This window comes from Ceratina calcarata, unplaced genomic scaffold, assembly GCF_001652005.2.
Source record: "Ceratina calcarata isolate Rehan_Ccalc_2016 unplaced genomic scaffold, ASM165200v1 scaffold377, whole genome shotgun sequence".
In the NCBI taxonomy this organism is placed as follows: domain Eukaryota; kingdom Metazoa; phylum Arthropoda; class Insecta; order Hymenoptera; family Apidae; genus Ceratina; species Ceratina calcarata.
In genome coordinates, this window is record NW_017160894.1 from 1 (window position 1) to 5,977 (window position 5,977).

The following is a 5,977-nucleotide window of genomic DNA, read 5'->3' on the forward strand; positions in this document are numbered from 1 at the left end:
AAGGAACGTGTACGTAAACAATTTCATACTGTATGTTGAAGATATGAATTCTCGCCATTGCAATTGTTGATCTGTTCGCTGAGAATACGTAGATAGTAAATGATCGTCAAGTATTCTATAACGATATCGATTGATAATTAGGTCGTGGGGTGTAGAACTCGAGAAGCTAAATATATATAATACCTTTTCAGATGCAATAAAAGTATGTACCTAAGCGAACGCGGAGAAGTGTCAAATTTCGGAAAATATTGTCCTTTCGGTCTGCCGTTCGCAACTGCCGTACTTATTGTTAACTATTTCAAATGGCTTAACTCCAACAGGACTTCCTGCTGTGCTTTCCACTTCGCACAAATTAGGAACTCCATGACTTCAAGATCTCACAACCTAATTAACAATCGACTTCGTTTTAGAATACTTGTCGATTATTTACTACCTACGTAGTCTTACGGAACAAATTAACATCTATAGTTGCCAGACTTCATATCTTTAACATACAGTATGTGTTAGGTGAATACCTAACCGGGTCCGGATATGGAGCGGGAAACGGGTTTACACAATGAATAAAATAAATTTACAATTAAATTCAGTTTATTAGACCGGCCAACAGGCCGATCCCTCAAGTCGTAAGTACAAAATACAGGGTGTCCCAAAACTAGTGTAAGGAATTTTAATGGGAGGTTCCTGACATGATTTTAAACAACATTTTCCTTTGCGAAAAAGTTGTCCGAGGCGTGGTTGAGGAGTTATTAACAAAAAACACCGACCAATCAGAGCGCTCGGTTCGCGCGCGCTCCGGCTCGGGAGCGTTGGCTCCGATCCGGCCGGGCGGCTTTTCACGCGTTTGAACAAGCGCTCCGCTCAGTACGAAGCGTTTAACAAACTACATGAATAACAATGCAAGGAAATTGTTGTTCGTGCACTATTATGAATAACAATTAATACACTTAATCGTTGTTCACGTGCAATGGATGGAGAAATGATAGATTGTTGATAATTGATGGATGATGATAGGATTAACAAGTCGCGGGGAATATTGAATTAAAAAGAAAATGTAAAAACTGTAGAGATTTAGACTTACCCATTCATTCGCAAGTGCACCTGCTAACGATGGGCCACGGTCAATGGGTCAGCGTCCTTGCCGCTCGCAGGTAGGCCACAGCTGATCCTCTGTCCAGGGAAGGAACCTCGCAATCCACCGCACGATCACTCTTAAAAATTTTAACACACTGAGATTATTGCTCCTACGTCCTATCAATACACGTCTTTGAAAGCAGCCGATTGATTTTTATACACAAACTCAATTTCATTACACCACTGTCACTTTTCACTTAAAAATTTTCAAACACGTACACTGTCGTTGTTGCACTCTAACATTACACGTCTCCGAAAGGAGCCGATTGTTTTTTATTCACAAAATGAACTTCACTATCCGCGTGGCCTGTGAATTACACGATGCGCGAAGGGCACGACTCGATCGGAATGACGCTCTTTTTATCGGAATCGGCGGATAATCATCTTTGCGTTAGGCGAATACTCGGATCATTTCCTAATACTCTATTGGATTTTTCGGGCTCCGTCATTGAGTTGAGGTGCACGACTCGAAACCTACTGAATCGTCTCTCACAACTTTCCTTCGGGAGAATTTTCCCCACTCGATGGCCAAATTCGTTAGTGAAAATGTTTTTAACATCCCTGAAAGAAACTCTACCTTCGAGTCCTTGTCATATTTACAACATTCCCCACGTGTTGAACACTCGGTACCTCCGCGACTTGCAGCNGTATAATCGGCTTAATTGCCCTCGTGGCCAGGGCCGTGTCGTCGCTCTCTTAGCGCCGATCACTGTAATAAAAACAAAAACAACCGAAAAGGTTGAAGTTATTATTCTGTTCGTACTCGACAGAATTAACTGACAATAATCAGTGGACTGTATTTTCGGAAGAGAATATTCTCTCTTCCGATTTCCTCTTTATTCAGATAATAGAGGATTCTCTATTCTTCAAATTATCTCTGCCCATACGCAATTGTACGGGTTGAGATGGCCTTTAAACTTGGCACTGATTTCGATGTGCCGAAAACAGGGCCAGGGAACGCCGTTTGCAGGGACACGCACAGCTTTATCGGTTGTGCGCGGGAGCTCGGGTTGTAAGGCTGAAACTCCTACTGGGCATGCATAAGCGCAGTACCCTGCAAAACTGCAACAACTCAATTGCTGTGCACCTTTACCGGAGAGAAACTGTATCAACTTATTTTCGCGGTACCTCTTAGGCCTTATGCGATGGCGCCGTTCTCTAGCCAGTGGTCAGCCAACAATTGGCTATTGACCCGGATCGATACCCGTGGCCCAGATACCTTTATCACGTGTCCTGTTAACGACACTGTAATCAGTGCGGCCCTGACGAATCTAAAGAAATCTTTAGAATGCGTATCGCTTTTTGAATATAACTTCAGTCTAGCGCCAGTAGGAAATCGAGAGACCTAATCGTCTCCGATATCTTCTTCGATCAATATCTTGACAGTGTAAGGAAATTCGTACGAAAAACGTCCGATCCGTAATTGCGAGATTGTGAGTTGATGACTCGCCGGTGCTCCGGCTCGGAAGCCCTTTTATCGCTTCCGAGAATTCAACATATATTTATCGAGAATTCGAATACGAATTCTCGTTACGCGGAGACCGGCGATTTCCTCACGGTGTTTACCAGTACGGCACACCTCATATAAGAAACGTTATACCGTTTCTTATAGCTGTGCCGATCTAATTTCACCGGAATTTTATTTGTATTCACGAGAATTCGATTACGAATTCTCGTTATTACAATTAATAATTATTCGCAAGGCCGAGCAATGCTCTTAAACCTTGCCAAAGCCTGTATCTTTAAACAGCATGAAACTGTTTATGCACCTTTGACAGGATTATAAATGACATAAAAGAAAATTATCGCGTAGAAACTCATGGCGAAGTTGACTCAAAACGCTTCGACAAAAAGATCGCATGCCACGATCACGAAAAGTATCGTCACTGTTACGAAGTCGAACCGCGCCAAGGGCCCGACGGGTGGCCGAGTATGTCGACTCGGTCGGGTTTACGGGAAGGAAAAAGACGCACAGGGGACCCTAATCTAACAATTAGTGTTACCCTCGGTAGCTGTAGGACGTGGACGACTAGGGAGGATCAGTCCCCTTTAGCCACTAATGTACTTAGGTATGACTGGGTGAGTCTTGGTTTTTTCGGATAGGAATAGACGCACAGACGACCCTAATCTAACACAATTAGTGTTTGCCTCGGTAGCTGCAGGACGTGGACGACGGAGGCAGGGTCAGTCCCCCTTAGCCACTAGGTATGAAGGTAGTAGGATTGGCATTTCAACTTCGTTGATACTTCGCGAGCTGCTAAGACGTGTCGTTCGCGAGACACTCCGCTTATCGAGCTAATATGGAATCAAGGTTTGAAATGAAAATGAATTGAACTGGTATAAACAGTCTATATTCTCTCATACTTGATACAATTTCTACGTGTTGGTCAACTCTTGACGTTAAGAGAATTGCTACTTCAGTTAACGCAGTGAAGTCGCGGAAAAGAACAGTCTAAACTCACACAAAGGCTTATCAACGGGGTGAGACAGCGCTTCTGCGTGCTGAAAAGCTAAATCGAGACTAATCCTAAGGACTAAGGTGTAGCGCCCTTTTATACCCAAATCAGGCCCTTTCCCGGAGTAAGGGATGACCATATTTGGGCACATTCTGGAAGCTTCCATGCTAGCCTCGTCCCGTAACTCACCAACGCAAGGGATGAGTACGTGACTAGCATTCAATGTTCTGGGACGCGCAGGGCCATGTAACACTATCCGTAACACTATCGTCGACAATTCTGCAACGGTGGATAATAACCCCGATTCATGGCTAAAGATAATCAGTAATCTCCAAGAGGAGATAAAAGAATTGCGTACAAGCACAGGACGTGGCCGTTCGATGCAATCCAAAGGTGACACAGATGCGGGCACCCAGTCCTTGCATCCCGCCGCGGGAGATGCTAACATCACGCTATCAACGCTAACCACTTATTAGAAACGATCAATCAGCTAAAAGAGCACAATGAAATGTTGTCCGCTCAATTAGCTCAGAACCTCGCATCTGGATCAAAAGACACCTCGCTTTGCACGTGGTGCGCACCAAAGACTGATGCATCTCGCTGTACACCAAAGATTCCCCCATTCATCATAGACGACCCCGTTGTTTGGTTCATCAAAGCCGAAGCTATTCCAAGAACTGCAAACATTCACGATTCGACATCGCGCGCGGATCTAATTTTGGGTGTATAACATACGGAAGTCGTAACGATAATCCGCGAACTTACAGCAGATAAGACAATAACCGACCCGTATTCTGCATACAAAAAGTGTCTGATCGACTTATATTCTACTTCGCTTGCAAAGCAATTCCGGGAACTTCTCAATCGGGATTTTCGACATTTCAAGAAACCCTCCATGCTGCTTCGTCACATACGTGACTTAAGTAACGGCACATGTGAGGACGAATTTCCACGTTCGATATTCCTCAAAAAACTGTCACCACAAATTCGCGCACCCCTCCTTCCGTACAGAAAGGTGACCCTCACTGAACTCGCAGAAAGTTCAGACGTGGTATAGGAAGGCTTGTCAACGAGCAAGTACACCTCAGCTTCCTTAGACACTTCAAACGATCAACTCGGCAACAATCAGTCGGATTTACACTATTTCCTCTCTTCGCACTGCGGATTCAAAAAAGGCGCCCTGACCAGTGGATTTTGATCTAACAGAATATCTCGAAAAACAATTTTTGGAAATAGATTCTTGCTTACGCTCATTTGAGCGATCGAGTCACAGACGCCGCGCATCTCACTGTCGACCTCAAGAGAGAGCATCCGACTTTTGCTATTATCACCGCAAATACGGCAATAACGCTTGTATATGCAAAGAACCCTACTCGAAATCCAAAGAATTCCAGGGAAACTCATCCGCCGTATCTACGCGGGGATCACATACGCGGCCACCGAATTGAAACGTCTCCGCATCAAAGACCCCCAGTCTAATCTAATGTTCTTAATTAACACGGGAGCAGATCAGTGTGGCCAGCTTGAGGACGGAAGCCAACGAGAATCACCCCTTCCACTTACGCACACGATCGCACCGTATCCGGGTGCTCCGAGTTCGGCTCAACTTCGGCTCAGTAGAGAGAGAAAGCAAATCAGTTTGTAACCGTACAAATTTCCCGGTTGTGCGGTTTACATATGCCCTCACGCGTGAGAACGTTCGGGAAGGTCCGAGGACCTTACGCAGGCGCAGGTACCGCCGGTTACATAATCCGCGGATCGACGATCGATCCGGTAACCGACGGATCACTCTGTGTCTGTATAGCGCGGAGATAACACAGCATTCTAGAAAGGATCCGTCCAGGACGTAGAAACTGAGCCATTGTATAGAGAAGTGTGATAATTGCGATTCGGCACCGCGAATAATATTAAAGTGTGAGAGTGAAGACGTGTGAGCGTGGCCACAGTGAACGCGTAGCCTTCCAGCGAACGAAGCGTACCGTGGACGTCCACGCATCTAATTTGTAAGTCGATCTTTTTATATATGCGCCTGTGAACCGCGAATACGCAAATTGTACATTACTAGACGCAAAGCATCGCTAATCTAGCACCGTCCTATAATTCGATTTCTCGCAGAGTTACCGCTCTAGTCCGGACGACCAATATTGTAAACACTAGTCCACGATATATGTTCTAAATATATTTGCATTTTTTTTTGTATTCCACGTAACAAATTTCTGATTTCCCTCATTCCCGAGTCCTCCTCCTCACAAGGAGACCCGAACTCTTTCCCTCGCGAATACCCTAGAAAGGTATTCGGTTACAAGGGATACAAGTCGACTTATAAGCGTTTAAGCAGAATGTACCTTGAAAGGGCGCTTATATCCTCAAATATCCCACAGAATTCCGGC